Raw genomic sequence first — 20,290 nt, forward strand, 5'->3', positions numbered from 1 at the left:
TCCAGGAAAGCAGAGTCGTGAGTGCTGTAAACTGCCCCAGGGTCTGCCTAGGATAGGGGACCACTCCAGGAAGGTCAGAGGGATCCAGGAGCCAGCTAACCAGGGGGAAGCTTAGAAAAGAGGGTGCCTGAGTCTAAGCCCTGAAGAGAAGTATAAGAGTAAAGAGGGTGCCGGGCCCTGAAGTGTTAAGAGCTGCAGCAGTATTTCAAGTAGCTCCGTTAGCCAGGAGGGCAAAAGGGAGCAGTGAAAAGGACTTTGTGTCACCGGGGAAGTGTCAAAGTCAGTACAGAGTTAATAGGACTGCAAGTCAGTGTTAACAAGCGCCAACCGGCGGTGACCGGCATCCAGCCGGCGTCAAGTCAGCGTCAAGAGTCATTTTTCTCAGTTGTCCCATTACAGTGTATAGTCGAGCCACAGGATTATCCCACTCATTCCCTTCTCCCATCCAAGTTCCTAAAATAAATACAAAACCCAAAGATGCTGGACTGTTTCTTGTCTCAGTGCTCACACTTGGAGAACAGGCTTAAATGTGCTGTTGTTACTAGCGGTAACCCTGGCAGACCCACATCTGGCACAATGCCTGGAAATTCTGCTACACAGATAATAGGAATCTATAGATAAAAACAAACTGAACAACTGACTAAAGTTGGATAATGCCCTTGCTATAGGTGTAAGCCATTTATGTACATTATGAAGCCTGACTGGAATACTCCCAGGACATTGCTAAGTGAGGCCTAGTCATCACTGCTCACCTCCACCATTACAGGAGTGAGCTCTCAAATCCTGAGCTCAGAGCTCCTGCATCAGGCGAGAGAAAGAGTATGTGTTTGAATCAGAGAAAGAGCTTACTACTGTGATGGTGGAGGTGAGCAGAGATGACTAGGCCTCACTTAGCAACGTCCTGGGAGTATTCCAGTCAGGCTTCATAAGTTATGTAAATGGCTTCCACCTATAGCAAGGGCAATATTCATCTTTAGTCAGAGCTTTTCAGTTTATTTTAATCTACAAACATCCTTTACCTGCATAGGTAGTTTGTTTTTTTTTTTTATAAAGGTGAACTATCCTTTTAAAGGACAAAGGTGTGAACACATGCAATCTAATTCCAGAGTGACCAAACAAAGGGTCCTGCACCATTTTAGTGCGAATGCGATGCGATTTCGGCCATACAGTTTGTATGGCTGAAATTGCATTGCATAGACATTGCATGTGATCTGCACATCAATGCGGTGCTAATCACATGCGATGTCTGTCATCACACAAATGTGAACTCAGCCTAAAACGGAACTTCACTCTCTCCATCAACATTGACTATTGTTATCCTTATGCTGCTAGCATTAGTAAATAGGTAGGAAAGTATATCATATTTACTGGTTTTAAAGTTTTTTTTACATTTTCGTCAGTTACTTTGTAGATTCAAGGCCTAAGCAAATGATGTCTTACATCCCAGGAGTCTTCAGGAGGTAGAAGAGGTTTTCTCAGCTAAGCACACCCTCCTGCCAGCAAGCCTGAGCTAAGGGCAGATGGATCCCAGGAAGTAAATGCTAAATGAATCATCTACCCTTACTTAAAATGGCCACAGTGAGAAATGCTAGGGGAGTGTTTTTCAAAGTGATTTCTTAGCAAAATAAAGCATGGAGACATGAATGGATGGGGGAGTTTGCTTTGCATATTAAAAATTCATAAAATGGTTTTTGGTGCTCAGATGCAGTGTAGTTCCACTCGGGGGGATGGTAAAGACGTGAGGCAAGTTTAAACTTTCTCTAAGGTGTATGTAAGAATTTTGTTTTTGGCTCATGTAAGGAATGGTAAAGAGCTCTGCCAGTTTTTTTTTTTTCTCTCTGTCCCAGTGGACATAGAGACAACAAACATAGAGAACAACAAACAGGGCGCTGGATTCAGATTTTCTAAGGGTTTCTGAAGTTGTCAGTGGGCACGCCCCTCAGAAACAGGAAAAGGACACAGAGCTGAGAATCCACTTACATACTATCCAATGAGAGCACCAAACAAATGTCCAAGATTCCAAAGATTTTAATGATAAAAATTAATAATCCAACATGTTTCGACGGCCAAACACGCTTCCCCTTAATAAGGGCTTAGGAATTTTGAATGTGCTTAAACAGATTCAAGTAAGCAGATACCAGATAGGTGTGCACTGTGACTCACTACTTGGACCAGTGTCAGGGGGGCATGTTAAAGCCCCGTACACATGCACAGATTGTTGGCCAACTGATCGGCCAACTTTTGTCCAGTGTTGTTTGTTGGTTGAAATGTGCTCTAGACTTGCACTGGACTTTTGTTGGCCAACAAAAACCAACTTCAGAAGTGATGTCATGTTCTGATTGACTTTCAGTGTGTTTTTTCTTCTCTGAGCATGCCCAGTCTTGCTCATCTGATTTTTGTCTGCCGAAATCTGTACTGACTGAGGAACAATCGGCCGTTTTTTGTTGGCCAACAAAAATTTTATAGCATGCACACCAGATTTTTTTCGTCCGAAAATTCACAGTTGGTTGTCGGAAACATCATACTAACAAGCCTACAATCGGCAGATCGGACGTTGGCCAACAATTTACGGCCAACAATCTGTGCGTGTGTATGGGGCTTTAGCCAGTGTTAGTAAATGCAGCAAAAGCTTTATTTTTCTGTCTGTGTCCCGTTGGGGAGGTTTCCCTTCACTTCCTGTTCAGAGACACAACAGGAAGTTGGAGGAGACCTCTCTAAAATGAGGGAAGTTCCCTTTTTGGCAGTTGTCACCAGAGCAGTTTTTCCATTGTAACAAAAATGTTGTCTTTTTAATTAGTTTTTCTGTTCTGGAGATGTTGCTCACCTGGACCAATATAGATAAATCCTCCACAGCAGGGACACACGCAGCATTAAAACGTTCAAGTGCATGGGAAGAATTGGTTGGCCATAATGAATTTGTTTTGCTGGTCGGTATTGTTCACTGGAGACAAAGCTGGAGCTGTAACTGTTTGCACAGAGGATAAATATGCACACATGGCCAATATGAGCGTGTACATGTTTATGTCATCATGCATAGAAGATGTATGTAACAGTCAGAGTGTCACACTTCTGGCAAGCCTCAGCCCTCTACAGCAATGTGAATCAATTAGAATCAGTGTTGTCATTTACAGAAGATGGGTTTGTTGAAGTTTTGAAAGGATGGGAGCGGGACACCAACTTGTACAAACTTTTAAAAGATTTTTATTTTGGAACAGCCAGCGCGTTTCGGGGGCTCAGCACTCCCCCCTTCATCAAGGCTAAAACAGGATGATGCAGGCTCTTGGATTGGAAAGGCACGCGTTGCCTGTTCCAAAATAAAAATATTTTAAAAGTTTGTACAAGCTGGTGTGGCACTCCCATCCTTTCAAAACTTTAAGAAACCCCTCTGGGGGTCCAGCAAGACCCCACAGTTGCTGGTAAACTACGTCTTCCATCGAAATACATGCACATAAGATTCTGCGCTCCTACATCACAAAGATTGCATTTACAGAAGTTACTATCCCTGCAAAACTAGCTGCATGGTGTGAAGCGCGTTCCGGGTCCTGTCAGCTCTCATGGACCAGTGGGAACAAACCATTCCAAGACACCCCCCCCCCCCCCCCCCCCAATGCAGAATGGTTCTACAAACCAGTTGTAAATGCGTTGGAGAAAGACTCATCTGTTTTCTGTCTACTAGTTTTTAATAAAGTTATTGAAGCAGATTGACAGAATGCAGGTCAGTCCTGGTTATTCCCACTTTCCTTTCCTGATTTCGGAACAGAAAGCATCTAGATGCTATAGGTAATGGAGTTTCTGAGACAAATCTTCTCTTTGCGATATCTGAGGAAGCCTACATTTACATTCAAGTGGAAGAGCCTCTTAAGGCCCATCCTATTGCACACAAACAAAGCAATTGTTCTAATCCTTTGGGGTTTTTTGTTTGCAACAAGAACTCTTAGAAGATGACATTTAATCTGTCTAAATTTGGAATGAACTCTGACAATTTTTTGAATTTACCTTTTATGCCCAACTCTGGGAAACCTGACCATTCTCTCTTGCAGTGGGGCTGCACCTGCACTACATGGTTTACCTGCTTGTTTAGTCTAGAGGCAGTGAAATGCATTTTTCTATTACCTGATTCTCTGTTCCTCCAACAGACCGCTCTCTCTCAAGCTTTGGCAGTGGACTGTTCCTCAGCATGCTCAAGTTCAGTGCAGGGCTATGGAAGTTGCATTGGTCTTGATCAGGGGTCTCTAAACTTTCTAAACCAAGGGCCAGTTTACTGTCTTTCAGATTTTAGGGGGTTCGGAATGTGGCCAGTGGTAGCAGAAAATGTCCCAGCATCAGTTGGAGTAAACAATGCCCCATCTTTGGTGTCAGCGAAAGGAATAGCGCCTGGTTGTTTGTGTCATTGGTAGGAATTGTGCCCTATTGCTTGTGTCATTGGTGTCATTGGGCCTTATTGTTATAGTCATTGGGAGGAACTGTGCCCCATCTTTGTGCCATTGGTAGGAATTGTGCCCTATCGCTTGTGTCAGTGGGAGGAATAGTGCCCCAGCATTGGTGTCAGTGGAAGGAATAGGGCCCCTTCAATGGTGTCCGTCAGAGGAATAGTGCCCCATCATTGGTGTCAGTGGAAGGAAAAGTGCCCCATGATTGATGTCAGTGGGAGGAATAGTGCCCCATGATTGATGTCAGTGGGAGGAATAGTGCTCCATCATTGGTGTCAGTGGGAGGAATAGTGTTCCATCATTGGTGTCAGTGGGAGGAATAGTGTTCCATCATTGGTGTCAGTGGAAAGAATAGTGCCCCATCTTTGGTGTCAGTGGGAGGAATAGTGCCACATGATTGGTGTCAGTGGGAGGAATAGTGTCCCATCATTGGTGTCAGTGGAAAGAATAGTGCCCCATCATTGGTGTCAGTGGGAGGAAAAGTGTCCCATCATTGGTGTCAGTGGAAAGAATAGTGCCCCATCTTTGGTGTCAGTGGGAGGAATAGCACTCCATCATTGGTGTCAGTGGAAGGGATAGTGCCCCATCATTGGTGTCAGTAGGAGGAATAGCACTCCATCATTGGTGTCAGTGGGAGGAATAGTGCCCCATCATTGGTGTCAGTGGGAGGAATAGCACTCCATCATTGGTGTCAGTGGAAGGGATAGTGCCCCATCATTGGTGTCAGTAGGAGGAATAGCACTCCATCATTGGTGTCAGTGGAAGCAATAGTGCCCCATTCATTGGTGTCAGTGGGAGGAATAGCACTCCATCATTGGTGTCAGGGGAAGGAATAGCACTCCATCATTGGTGTCAGGGGAAGGAATAGTGCCCCATCATTGGTGTCAGTGGAAGAAATAGCACTCCATCATTGGTGTCAGTGGAAGCAATAGTGCCCCATTCATTGGTGTCAGTGGAAGGAATAGTGCCCCATCATTGGTGTCAGTGGAAGGAATACTTTCCATTAATTGGTGTCAGTGGGAGGAATAGAACTCCATCATTGGTGTCAAGGGAAGGAATAGTGCCCCATCATTGTTGTTACTGCAAGGATTTGTGTCCCATTATTGGTGTCATTGGGAGGAATTGTGCCCCATCGTTGGTGTCATTGGTAGGAATTGTACTCCATCATTGGTGTCATTGGGAGGAATTGTTCCCCAAAGTTGGTATCATTGGTAGGAATTGTGCCCCATCGTTGGTGTCATTGGGAGGAATTGTGTCCCATAATTAGTGTCATTGGGAGGAATTGTGCCCATCATTAGTGTCATTGGTGCGAACTGAGCCCCTTTGTTGGTGCCAGTGAATGACATAGTGCCTCAGAAGCTGGATAAAAGCAAGCGAAGGGCCGCGGCGTGGAGACCACTGAACCTGATGATGACCCGAGGACGTTAGATTGCTGGAGCATAAGGGAAAAGTCACCGTGGGGACCACTTTAGAAGCATAGAGGAGCAGGTAAGTAGCAAGCAACTTTCCATGCCCCCTAGACCTAAATGAGCAGTTAATCCTTGCATTACGGGCACAGCCCCACTGCAAGAAAGAATTTTCAACTTTCCTCCTGGAGTTCCACTTTAAAGGATCCTTTCTCTCACTATCTCAAAAAAAAAAAAGTTTAGGTAAATTATACAGTATTTGCAGTCTGTTAATGCGATGAGTATGTTGCAAAACAATATTCAAATCACTGAATTAAAGGTGTGGCGTGATTATAGTATTTGACACCCAGGCCAGATCATTTTGCTCTCTACAACCAAATTATTGTCCGCAATAAAATTAAAATTAATAATAACAGAAGAAAATGAACAATAAAAATTATGTTTATTTAGTGTTCCCTAATTTTGATCGGTGTAGAAGTGTCCCCTTGCATTGATGGTGAATTGGTCAAAGCTTGAGGAACCCCTACCAACCTCAGGAGGAACACTGATTGGAAGAAGATGCTTTATAGTATCCAGAATGGAGATTCCTGAGGCTGCTGTTCATGCCTGTCTTTAATGTCTGTCACTGGACTTTTTTATCCAGGATGAATCAGTAATGAGTCAACACAGACTGTTCAAAATGCAAAGCATCTGACGGATCTGGCATCTTGCTTTGTTTGCATATGCGTTTCTTTGTAGTTGGGAAAACACAGGCCCATGTGAGTGCGGGCAACGTGTCACACTGACAGCGAGGCAGTGGGGATGATGATGTGACAATGTCGAGCCTTAAAGTTAAATTCCAGGAACAAGCACTTTCATTTAAATATATTACTCAATAGGCACAGAGAATATAAATCCACATTGTGTGCACCAAACACCTTTGTAAACTCAGCTTTTACATTGTAAAAGTCGCAGTGACATCATCGTTGTGCTGTAAATAACCTGTGCAGAGAGCAGAGCTGTGGGAGGGGCCCAGCAAGCCCACCCATAACAGGCTGCCTGCAGAAAACTACAGGAAGGGGTGGAGACAAGACCAATCACCCTGAACAAGGAGAGAGATCAGCAGTGACTGGTCGTTATACCAGGAAGTTAAATATACTTCAAGCACTAATTAGTTCACTCATAGATTTCTTTAAAAATCTAGAAATAATTTTCTTTTGGGCTGCTGTTATTTATGAAAGTCTGTCCTACTCCGATCTGCCATACTATTGTAATCACCCACCGTAACCCGTTCAGTCATACAGTCCACTAGACCTCTGAAGGTATACTGTGCTATCTGGCTGGCTGTCTGGCACCCTATGGTGGGTAGCTGGCTGTCTGGCACCCTGTGGTGGGTGGGTGGCTGGCTGTCTGGCACCCTGTGGTGGGTGGCTGTCTGGCGCCCTGTGGTGGGTGGCTGGCTTGCCGGCACCTTGTGGTGGATAGCTGGCTGTCTGGCACCCTGTGGTGGGTGGCTGGCTGTCTGGCACCCTGTGGTTGGTAACTGGCTGTCTGGCACCCTGTGGTGGGTGGCTGGCTGTCTGGCACCCTGTGGTGGGTGGCTGTCTGGCACCCTGTGGTGGGTGGGTGGCTGTCTGGCACCCTGTGGTGGGTGGGTGGCTGTCTGGCACCCTGTGGTGGGTGGCTGGATGTCTGGCACCCTGTGGTGGGTGGCTGTCTGGCACCCTGTGGTGAGTGGCTGGCTGGCGCCTTGTGGTGGGTGGCTGGCTGTCTGGCACCCTGTGGTGGGTGGCTGACTGTCTGGCACCCTGTGGTGGGTGGCTGGCTGGCACCCTGTGGTGGCTGGCTGGCTTGCACCCTGTGGGGGGGGGGGGGCTGGCTTGCTGGCACCCTGTAGTGGGTGGCTGGCTGGCTGGTACAGGGCCTGTGGGTGGTTGGCTGGCACAGTGCCTGTGGCTGGCTGGTACAGGGCCTGTGGGTGGCTGGCTGGCTGGTACAGGGCCTGTGGGTGGCTGGCTGGCTCGCTGATACAGTGCCTGTGGCTGGCTGGCTGGTACAGGGCGTGTGGGTGGCTGGCTGGCACCGGGCTGCTGTGGGTGGGTTTATGGCTGTAATACACTCCTGCGAGACTAGTCCTGACTCCAGACGAGGTTGTCCAAGGTGAGGGAGGCGGCCTAAGAAGGCAGAATGACGTCCCAAAAATATCGGCCAGTCCCGGGGCCGATACCGATATATCGGGGAAAGTGCATATTGGCCCTCGATATATTGTCCTTGCCGATAATCGACCGATCCCTAGTGTACATGACGGGTCTGCATCAACACCGCACCATACACAACAAACTGCGATGCACTGTGTGTTCTGACACCTTTCTATCAGAACCAGCATGAAGTTTTTTTTTAGCAATTTGAGCTACAGTAGCTTTTCTGTTGGATCAAACTGCACAGGCCTTCCTTCGCTCCCAACATGATTAGTGAGCCTTGGCTGCCCATGACCCAGTCCCCGGTTTGCTATTTTTCCTTCCTTGGATTTCTTTTGTTAGATCCCGACCACTGCAGGCTGGGAAAATCCCACAAGAGGAGCAGTTTGGCGTTACTCTGGTCCAGTCATCTAGCCAGTGCAATGTGGCCTTGCCAAAGTCACTCAAATCCTTATGCTTGCCTATTTTCTGCTTTTAACACATCACCTTTAGGAACAACATTTCACATGCTGGCCAATACATCTCACCCACTTTCAGATGCTATTGTAATTGGATAATCCGGGTTATTCATTTTACCTGTCGGTGGTTATAAAGCTGAGTGTATATTGCGCTACCACCCAGCTAAATTCTAGTTTACAGAGGGAGCGCCAGTGGCCAGGAGTGAAACATTTCGGTGGCCATACCAGAGATGGAACATTCAAGGCTGGTGTCTTTAGTGTGGAAGAAACTACTAGGATTGTAAAGAGCAGACAGGAGGAGGCCAGTGCCACCATGTCTACAGAATGGAAGGTTCACTCTTCTCTGCAGCCTCACAGCTCAAACACATACAGTACATAGGTAAACTGTACTTGTATTGCCCATAAAGCTAAACTCCAGGCAGACATTTTAAAAAACCTAAAATGCAGTTACATCTTTTTTTTTAACCCTAAATTTGCTTTGATTTCAAGTGTTTGTAAAGGCAAAAAAAAAAAAAAAAGTTATACTTACCTGCTCTTTGCAATGGTTTTGCACAGAGCAGCCCCAATCCTCCTCTTCTCAGGTCCCCCTCTGGCGCCCTGGGACCCTTCCCCCATGAGTGCCCCCATAGCAAGTAACTTCCTATGGGGGCACTCGTGCATGCTCGCTTCTGACCCCCACTCTCCGTGTCCATAAGACGCAGAGAGCATGGCTCAGCCCCACATCCTACTCCCTCCTCACTGGTTTTGATTGACATAAGTGGGAGCCAATGACTCCTGCTGCTGCATCTCAGCCATTGAGGAGGGAAAGACCCCGGAGAGCCGCTGTTGTCATGCACACACATTGATGGATCGAGATAGGGCTCAGGTAAGTATTAGGAGGGAGCTAAGGGAGAAGCTGCATGCAGAAGGTTTTCACCTTACTACATAGAATGCTTTAATATAAACAAAAAAAAAAAAAAACATCAGCCTTTAGAACCACTCTCAGCTTCTTGTAATCTCTTATACAGTAGCACTCAGACTGGGAGAGGTGGTGACAATACTTTAGGCCAATTAAGCATGCTGTATAAATATGTGTAGAAAAGTAAAAGGCTGACAGGAGTAGAGGAATGACCTCATCAAACTGTTGCTGCTCCTACGCTGTCCAATGTCCTAACTATGTTACATAAGCACAATGGAGACAAGTCAGCAGGTTAGTAGGTAGGTTGTGCTATGTGGCAGAGCTATGTAAATCTCGGGATTGGATTGACAGAGATACAAATACAATTGCCATATTCACAATTCAACTGTGTATTTAGGTGTTTCCATGGAGCTTTAAATACATTACCTGCCTGCCAATAGAAATGTAGAACATTTGACATTTCATTTGACTAAAAAAACAATATGTTAGCAGTTTGTTTGGAATATACATGTCACCAGAGCCAGGCAAGAGCGCAGTCTCCAAACTGTGGCAGGGGAAATCCTAACACAAGCAATTGGTTGGATTTCTCCATCCACCCAACTAGGTGGATGGAGAGATCCCCCCCAGCCAAGACATTGTATTATGACGGCGGCACTCTCTGCTGTCAGAATACACTTATCAGTGGCTGCAGCTGCTGATTGACAAAAGTTTTCCAGCTTGTCCGCTCGATAGAAGTCAATCTGATGATCGAATTCGGTTGAATAGGGGTGGCCACACAAATCAAAATTCCTTCAGCCTCTGCTGAATTGGCAAATTTGGATCTGTCTATGGCCTGCTTAACACAAGGGACAGTTGAGGCAGGCGGCGGATGGTTAAATCTGGAAGTGAAGGACAGACAGGGGTTGTAACTAGAGGAGAACGGTAGCAGAGCAGTACAGAAGATGCTCCCGTATGCTCAGTAAGGGGAATGTTTTGCTCTGATAGTGGCTTAGTGCAGTGGTCCTCAACCATGGCCTACAGGGCCCACTAACAGGCTAGATTTTAGGTATTACCTTGGGGAGATGCAGACTAGAGTACTGCAATCACTGAGCAGCAAATGATATCACCTGGGATGTATTTCAGTTATCTTGAAAATCTGGCCTGGTAGTGGGCCCTGTAGGCCAGGGTTGAGGACCACTGGCTTAGTGCACCGAGAAAGATTTATTTACAGTCATAGGTCAGGCAGAGTGGTAGCACTGGGTTTAATTGAGACAGGAAGATAGCAGTCAAGTGAGGAATTAAAAGACAGGCAGGGCCTCCGTCCATGAAGGCACAGGGCCCTAAATGGCGGACTCACTCAGTACAGCCTTTGGCCCTGCCCAGCTGCAGCCTGCTATAGAGTTTGGATGGCGGACGCTGCACCTGCCCATCCTGGGAGCACTAAAATGCTGCAAGAGACAAGGGACCTCAAGGTCAGTGCAGCATTATTTTTTTTTGTGTGTATTTCTATAATCTGACAGATAAAATCGCACTGTTTACCATGCAGGGGCAGACACCAGACTCCCAACAGATTGCTGGGATGCTGTTATTGATATTCGGATTCTTCATCTGTAGGTGGGCTGTGTGTTTTCTTGGAGAGGTTTCTGTAAGCTGCTATGGCATTTGTCACATCAAACAATGGCCACCTGTTCACTGCCAGACTGAACAAAGCATGCTGTTTAATGTGCTTACCTACACTACAGAATTTAAAGGGGTTTTCCGCCTTAAAAAGAGGACACCTTTTTCAGACCTTTCAATGGAGTATTAGGGAAAGGTCCTGCACTTCCATGGAAACGGCTAAATCCCTCACCAGCTGCAGGTGTGTCCCTCAGCCAATCCCAGGAAAGCTGCTGGGTGACGAGAGGTGATGGCTGGGAGCCAGAGCTATCAATGTTGGGTGTGAGGTCATCTGAGTGATAGTCTTCCCAGATCTGTTCCTGTAAAAGCTGATTAGAACTTCAATGTGTGCGTTCCGGAGATACATCCTCGATAGATTATGACAAACTGCTGGCAGCAGAGCTGGGTGCTGCACCTGTGCCCTCAAAAATGCTGTGTTTTGATGCTAATAGGCTAAGCACCCAGTTGGCATGTAACCTAATTATTTTATTTCTTACAAGTACTTCTATCGTGCCATCCTTTTAAGCAGAGCTTTACATATAAATTGTACATTCACATCAATCCCTGTCCTCAAGGAGCTTACAATCTAAGGTCCCTAACTCACATTCATACATAAACATACTCAGGCTAATTTAGACAGGAGCCAATTAACCGTCCAGCATGTCTTTGGAGTGTAGATGAAACCAAAGTACCCGAAGGAAACCCACACAGGGAGAACATGCAAACTCCAGGCAGGTAGTGCCATGGTTGGAATTCAAACCAACGACCCTAGTGCTGCTAGACGGAAGTGCTAATCACTTAGCCCACTGTGCTGCTACCTTATTCTTTGACAGAGAAATTGAAATGCCTTGGTGCAGCACAAAGGATTGCATGAAGTACCTGCCATGCCAAAGCTGTCTCCACTGAGCCCAAAACACCTAATATTAGGAAATAACACTATTTTAATATTTTAATTTTGGATAGAAGAGCTGACCGCTTGCTTTTAAGAGTGCTATCCCTTGTTTCTGGAGCTGGATTGACTTCTCTAATTCTGCTAAACTTCTACACAACCAGTAGGCCATCTACTCTACCCATCCAGTAGGCCATCTACTCTACCCATCCAGTAGGCCATCTACTCTACCCATCCAGTAGGCCATCTACTCTACCCATCCAGTAGGCCATCTACTCTACCCATCCAGTAGGCCATCTACTCTACCCATCCAGCAGGCCATCTCTACCCATCCAGCAGGCCATCTCTACCCATCCAGTAGGACATCTACTCTACCCATCCAGTAGGACATCTACTCTACCCATCCAGCAGGCCATCTCTACCCATCCAGTAGGCCATCTACTCTACCCATCCAGTAGGCCATCTACTCTACCCATCCAGTAGGCCATCTACTCTACCCATCCAGTAGGCCATCTACTCTACCCATCCAGTAGGCCATCTACTCTACCCATCCAGTAGGCCATCTACTCTACCCATCCAGTAGGACATCTACTCTACCCATCCAGTAGGACATCTACTCCACCCTTCCAGTAGGCCATCTACTCCACCCATCCAGTAGGCCATCTACTCCACCCATCCAGTAGGCCATCTGCTCCACCCATCCAGCAGCCCATTTCTACCCATCCAGTAGGCCATCTACTCCACCCTTCCAGTAGGCCATCTACTCCACCCATCCAGTAGGCCATCTACTCCACCCATCCAGTAGGCCATCTACTCCACCCATCCAGTAGGCCATCTACTCCACCCTTCCAGTAGGCCATCTACTCCACCCTTCCAGTAGGCCATCTACTTCACCCATCCAGTAGGCCATCTGCTCTACCCATCCAGTAGGCCATCTGCTCTACCCATCCAGCAGCCCATTTCTACCCATCCAGTAGGACATCTATTCCACCCTTCCAGTAGGCCATCTACTCTACCCATCCAGTAGGCCATCTACTCCACCCATCCTGTAGGCCATCTACTCCACCCATCCAGTAGGCCATCTGCTCTACCCATCCAGTAGGCCATCTGCTCTACCCATCCAGTAGGCCTCTCAACTGCCAATTCCATTAGGTTGACTTCCATTGCCATTAGGTTGATCGACCCCCCCCCCCCATAAGCCCCTTAAATTGCCCTCGTCCTTGGCCCAGACCACACCTTGACCATATTTCACCCCTGGGTTCGTTAGGACGTATCCTAGGCTTGACACTCTTACTAGCTTTGAGTTTCTGAAACTGGGTTTTGTGTAGACTGACGCTTCTCTTTTTTATTTTTTATTTTTTTGCTTTACTTACGTTTTCTCTAACATATTTTGATGATGATTGAATTGATGTACTGACAAACCACAATAACCAATAAACTTTATTCTTTAAAAATGATTTTACCTTCAGTAAACAGTAAAAGTCAGCAAAATAAACCTTTCTTGTATGTTCTTAAATTCTTCATCATCCTGCCATGAAAAAAAAGTGAGTGGGGATCAGGGGGGATGATCTGCCTGAGGTATGATTTTTTTTTTTTTTGGGTTGCTGGGGTGATTTTTCTTTGTAGTGAACCTTCCCGTCTTTGGCATAATGACCCCATCACTTCTGGATAATTCTTCAGTTTTGACAATCCACATGTCACGATGATAGAATATTCAGGTGTGTCTTTGTGCCTTGCTAGTGTTATTCTACTGCCCTCTGGTGGCAATATAGCAGAATGCGATAACCTGCTGACTTATTTATCTGAATCTGCCATAAGAGTTTGTTCTTTTAATTGTACAAGTTATTTAAACAGTGTTTTGTGTATCTCCTCTGTAATTTTCTCATCAAATTGTTCAGCTCACATGCATAAATATTGGGCTAATTAAATATTAATTTCACATTAATGTTAAACTACCAGTTAAAAACCTTTATTTTTCATAAAACGGTTTTAAACATTCACATGGATTTACCAAGTTTTTTTGCTTTCTTCAACAGAAAATTCCTAAAATGCCCCAAGTCAGGAGCTAGGAATATTTTGAGGAGAATATAGATAGAACCTAAATTGAACAGAACCATCTGTTAAAGCAGTTGTATACCCTAAAAAAGAAAGAAAAAACTGCAAGACAGTGGCATAATGTGCATCACATTACATCACATTATGAAATGCTTAACTTAGAATGAAGCCTACGCAGCGGCGCCCGGTCACTGCTAGAGGGCTGATATGTTCCCCCGTTGTTTCTTCCAAGTTCGTGGGCTCCGGCGCAGGGGTATACAACTGCTTTAAAAAAACCTCTAGTAAGTTAAACATTTCATTTTTAAATGTGAAAAACACAATTAACACATAGTAGGGGAAGTAATGCTAGCTGTAGGTTTAAAGTGTATGCCTGGGCAAAATAAAGGGATCCTATTTAGTATACAGTATCTCTGTAGTGCAGACACATTTTCTTTTCTTTTGTCCCCTCAAAAAGTGTAGAAAATACTTATTGATCTGCTAGAAATCCAGTGAACTTCTAACTTCCTGTTGTAAGATGACAACCTAGTTTCCTGCAGGCAGCCTGTAGTGGGTGGAGACTGCTTGATCCCTCCCACAGCTGTGATCCCCAGACAGACCATGTACAGTGATGATGTCACTGCTACTTTTACAAAGTAATTTATATCCTTTGTGGCTATTGAGGAATATCCAGTATTTGAAATAAAGTTTTAGTGTGTGGAGTTCAGCTTTAAAGTGACACTACACAATGGGGTTGATTTACTAAACGCAAATAGGCTGCGCACTTTGCAAAGTGTATTTGCACACTACAAGAGCAGTTGCTTCAGAGCTTAGTAAAAGAGGCAAAGGTTCACTTTGCAAAGAAAACCCAATCATGTGCAAGGGAAAAAAAAAACTGCATTTTTGCTTGCACATGTTTGGATGATGGAAGTTAGCGGAGCTTCTGCTCATTTACTAAGCTCCGGAGAAACTGCTTTTCTCTATCGCTCATTGACAGACGTAGTCTTCTTGATTCTCAAGAGCTGGGTTATGTTGTCTCCGCAGGAGTAGGACTAGGCAGAATGACAAAACGTTCTGGCTCCACCCTAGGGGGCAGTCCCTGAGGGTATATCCTCCCTCTCTCTGCTACAGGGAATCAGTTTTTTTCTGTCTAGTCAGGAGTAAGGACCTAAGTTCCTTGCTGGGATCTTTTGGTCCTGGCAAGACTTTTTTTCTTTAAGAAAAAGACATTTTTTAGGTAGTTTTCTCCAGTGTTTTTTTCCTGTGAGATCTTCAAGCAAAAATGCCGGACTGGGCGACACTTGTGGTCACCCCAGCCGGCCTACGAGCGCGTGCAGACCAGGCATTGCGCTTGGTCGGCCGCGACATATTCAAGTAAGTATGCGGGGCCGGGCGACGGGCTGGATGTGAGATCCAGTGGTCACCCCGGTCTCTGCCTAAAAGCGCGTGCAGACCAGTGCGCTGAGTCGGCCGCGACGGAGTCCCAGTAAAGGGACTGACTTTGCGAGTTAAAAGCTCGCTTGGACGCCAGGACCAGAGAGTCGAGGCGTCCACAAACCCCCACCTCGGTGGAGAGGGTATTATGAAGAGAGGGTGCCTGTCGGTTCGGTATGGTGAGTAAAACGTTCCCTTTTTTCCTCATTTATGAGGCAGTATATATTATGGGCCCCTCCATACATGGTCAGTATATATCTGACACTTACAAGTCCCCCTTGTAATACAGCATGTGTTTGTGGGAAGTGGACTTGGTTCAAGAGCTAACACTCTACCCAGCAGACTGTAACATTACAGCAAACATAGGAGGTATAATCCTACCTTATGTGCAGTGTATCTCTGTAGATCCATATGTCACCTCTCAGCAGAGTGCAGGTGGATGTGCTGGGAAGACGATATCGGCGGTCCGCCGCCATTTTGCCGTAGACCGAATGCATGTATGTCCTCAGGTCACGCCGGCCGCCATGTTTTTGGAGTCTTATGTCTCTTCTATGGGGGCGGCCATGTTTTGTGAGCCCAGCTTCCTCGTGGAGGGCTGGGAACGCCGGAAGGCGTACACAGGGGGCGGAGCCACGCCTTCTGCCCGGGAAAAAGCAAACAGCTCCTTCCAGTCTGTGTAAGACAGACGCTGGCTGCAGTTTGTTGGAAACTGCACTGCATCGGTTGGTGAGCCTTGGGGGTCCCTCTCTCTCTCTCTCTGGGATCGAGAAGCAGGTACTCTGAGGGGCGCTATTGCGCTAGGGGGAGACACACAAAAAAAAAAAAAAAAAAAAAAGAAGTTTTTTGTTTATTGCTGGCAAAAGTGTCCTGTATTAACATGGACCCTGCCACTCATGTATCTCCTCCGGATCCCCTCGAGGGGTCTGCGGGATCCTCCAGCACCCCATTGACAATTGAATCTTTGTCAGCCATTATGGAAACTTTTGTGTCCCGGGTGGAAGTGGCTTGTCAGGGACAGGGCGCAAGAAAGCGACCCCCGCCTAAATTATCTGAAACCTCGGATTCAGACTCTGAGCCTATTTCTGCAGTTGCAGGTACTTCATCTGGTATTGGTGTCTCGGGTCCTGTCTCTTCAGACAGTGAGGAGGATGTTTCGGCATCAGCCATAGCCCGAGAGGAAGCGTTGGTAAACGCACTCATTGTATCTGTTCAAGAGACTTTAAGGTTACAGGGTATTCCATCAGAAATAGCTGAAACTGAGATCCCTTTTGGGACTAAAAAGCGCATCAAGGTGGCAAAGGTTTTTCCATTGCCCAAATGTTTTGGCAATCCAATCGATGAAGAATGGCGTCTGCCAAAACGCACTTTTAATATTTCCAAACGCATTGACAGGCGTTATCCGTTTGAGGAAACCCTTATTAAGAAATGGACAGAACCACCTGTGGTGGATTCACCAATTGCTAGATTGAATAAAGCCACGGTTATTCCTTTGGAAGACGCTCCGTCTTTTAAAGATCCAGTGGATCGCAAGATAGAAGCTATGTCTCGCACCATGTTTTCCTTGATTGGATCAGCTTTCAGGCCAATAATTGCTATTGGTCTGGTTTCGCAGGCTGTAACTGAATGGACTAAGTGGTTACGCCGGGACTTAGAAGAAGTCCCTCAGGCGGTATCAGATTTGTTGGAACAAATGATACAGGGGTTACAGTTTGTATGTGATGCGGCGTTAGACGCCACTCCATTAATGGCGCGAGCATCAGTCTCAGCAGTGGTTCTCAGGCGTACACTGTGGCTAAAAGGTTGGATAGCCGACCAAGGTTCCAAAAAAGCATTGGCTAATATCCCCTTTTCAGGAGAACGTCTATTTGGAGCCAACTTAGATGAGATCATTAAGGATCTCACCGGTGGAAAAAAGCACCTTTTTACCGCAAAATTTTAAAGGTAGAGGAACTCGTCAAAGACGAGGGCCTTCTTTTTCTGCTCACAAGAGGTTTTTTCGTCCAGCGGGTGAAAAAACTAAGTCCTCCAAGCCTCCTGCAGGAGGCATCAGGGGTCGTTGGTCGGGCAAGCAAAAGCCCGCCCCCTCCAGACCTGAAGATAAACCATCCAAAGCCTGAAGGTGCGCCCCCACCCATAACTGGGGTGGGGGGACGTCTTCGCCGGTTCCCGGATCCATGGCTTTCCAGAATCCCGGACAAATGGGTTTGCGAAGTCATAAAGTCAGGGTACAAGATCGAGTTTCGATCTCTCCCACCGGCGCGATTCTTCCCTTCCAATATCCGACTATCTCCGGATCGTCTAGAAGATCTGCGGAGAGCAGTCACAGATCTACTACAACAAGGAGTGGTAGTCCACGTTCCTTGGACAGAACGGTTTCAAGGGTTTTATTCAAACCTGTTTACAATACCCAGGAAAGAGGGCAAAGTGCGTCCAATTCTGGACTTAAGAGCACTCAATTCTTTCATCAACATAAGAAGATTCAGAATGGAGTCCATTCGCACGGTAGCAGCCTTCCTGCATCCAGGGGATGTCCTAGCGTCCATAGACATCAAGGACGCCTATCTTCACATTCCCATTTTCGCAGGACATCAGCGTTTTCTACGCTTTTCCGTAGAGGAGAACCACTATCAGTTTGTGGCGTTACCTTTCGGTCTCGCCACGGCTCCGCGGGTCTTCACAAAAGTGTTGGCCCCAATGTTGGCACTTCTGCGCCAAAGAGGTATATCGATTCTAGGTTACCTAGACGATCTTCTGCTTCATGCAGAGTCTCCTCAGACCTTGCTACAAAACATAGAAATTACTATGATTTCTTTACAGGAATTCGGGTGGCTGGTGAACCAGCAAAAGTCCTTTCTGGTTCCCACCCAGAGGCTCGAATATCTGGGTCTAATTCTAGACACAGTCAGGACAAGAGTGTTTCTTCCGGTAGGGAAACTTCGAAAGATTCAATCAGCAGTCCAGTTGTTACTGTCCAACAGCTGGTCTTCCCTTCGGACTTGCATGAGGGTTCTGGGGTTGATGGTGGCTTCATTCGAAGCAGTCCCATTTGCCCAGTCCCATACCCGAATTCTTCAGCAAGAGATTCTCCTCAGATGGAATCGGAATCCGGAATCCCTGGACAATCAGATACGATTGAGCAAACAGACCAGAGAGTCTCTGGTTTGGTGGCTTCGGTCTCCAATGCTCAGCCAGGGAAAGTCATTTCTGCCAATATATTGGACGATAGTGACCACGGATGCCAGTCTATCCGGATGGGGAGGAATTCTCGGTCAATTATCTGCCCAGGGACTTTGGTCCCCGGAAGAATCCAGATTACCGATAAATGTATTGGAACTGAGAGCGATCAGACTTTGTCTGATTCACTGGACCGAGCAGCTCCAGGGCAGCCCGGTTCGGATCCAGTCGGACAATGCCACGGCCGTGGCTTATGTCAATCACCAGGGGGGCACCAAGAGTGTCCGAGCGGCCAAAGAAGTGGCTTGCATTCTTCGCTGGGCGGAACGATTTGTTCCAGCAATCTCTGCGGTGTTCATTCCGGGGGTGGAGAATTGGCAGGCAGATTATCTCAGCCGTCAGACCCTGGATCAGGGGGAATGGTCCCTCCATCCAGACGTTTTCCACCAGTTGTGCCTACGGTGGGGCACCCCGGATGTGGATCTGTTGGCATCACGATTCAACAGGAAAGTTCAGAGATTTGTGGCTCGCTCCCGCGATCCTCTAGCAGAAACCGCAGACGCACTGATCGCCCCGTGGGGGCAATACCAGCTAATATATGCCTTCCCTCCTCTCGCGTTACTGCCAAGACTTCTTCGCAGGGTAGAGGAGGAAGGAATCCCAGTAATCCTGGTAGCTCCGGACTGGCCTCGTCGAGCTTGGTACGCCGACATGGTCAGACTGGTGGCGGACGTCCCATGGAGACTTCCTCTCAGAGAGGATCTACTGTCTCAGGGACCGATCTTCCATCCTGCTTTACGATCGCTGGCTTTAACGGCCTGGCTATTGAGACCCAGGTGCTGAAGGACAAAGGTTTGTCAGCTTCAGTTATTCCTACTCTAGTTGAAGCAAGGAAAGCGACTTCCAGAAAGATTTATCATCGCACATGGAAGTCCTACATTGCATGGTGTGAACCTTTGGGGTTCCGTCCTCGGTCTTATTCGATTAGTCGAATATTGGCTTTTCTGCAACAAGGGGTTGAGCAGAAACTGGCCTTGAGTACTATCAAGGGTCAGGTCTCAGCATTAGCCATCTTCTTTCAGAAGCCTTTGGCTACTCATTCCTTGGTGCGGAATTTCATCCAGGGGGTGCGACATCTGGCTCCGCCAGTGCACGCGCCGTTACCCCCCTGGGATCTTAATTTAGTGTTGTCGGTTCTTCAGAAACCTCCCTTTGAAGATATTAGGGAGATTCCTCTACCCACGTTGTCCCAGAAGGTGGCCTTCTTGGTGGCTATTACTTCTGCACGCAGGGTGTCAGAGCTGGCCGCATTATCTTGTCGTTCACCATATCTGGTGGTTCATAGAGATAAGGTGGTTCTTCGTCCGAATCCATCCTTCCTACCAAAAGTGGTTTCAGAATTTCATCTGAATGAAGAAATTGTATTACCTTCCCTGTGTCCTAAGCCCAGTCATCCTCGGGAATTTGCTTTGCACTCCTTGGATGTGGTCCGGGCGATCAGGGTATACTTGAAAACGACAGACTCGTTTCGCAAGACGGATTCACTTTTTGTGATCCCAGATGGACCCAAAAAGGGGTTGCCTGCATCTGCCGCGACCATTTCCAGATGGATCAGACAGACGGTAGTGCAGGCTTATTCTATTAAGGGTCGGGAGCCCCCGTTCCCTGTTAAGGCGCACTCCACTCGGGCACTTAGTGCGTCATGGGCCTTTCGCCATCAGGCGTCAGTGGTCCAGGTGTGCAAGGCGGCTACCTGGT

General features: G+C 46.9%; 1 protein-coding gene across 1 annotated transcript in view; it reads left to right on the forward strand.

Annotated features, from left to right (window-relative positions):
* Window positions 1–20,290, forward strand: part of ACAP3 (ArfGAP with coiled-coil, ankyrin repeat and PH domains 3) — a 325,607-nt gene that overhangs the window by 168,351 nt on the left and 136,966 nt on the right. The window lies entirely within an intron of this gene.

Source organism: Pelophylax lessonae (genome assembly GCF_965119305.1).
Source record: "Pelophylax lessonae genome assembly, chromosome: 12".
Taxonomy (NCBI): domain Eukaryota; kingdom Metazoa; phylum Chordata; class Amphibia; order Anura; family Ranidae; genus Pelophylax; species Pelophylax lessonae.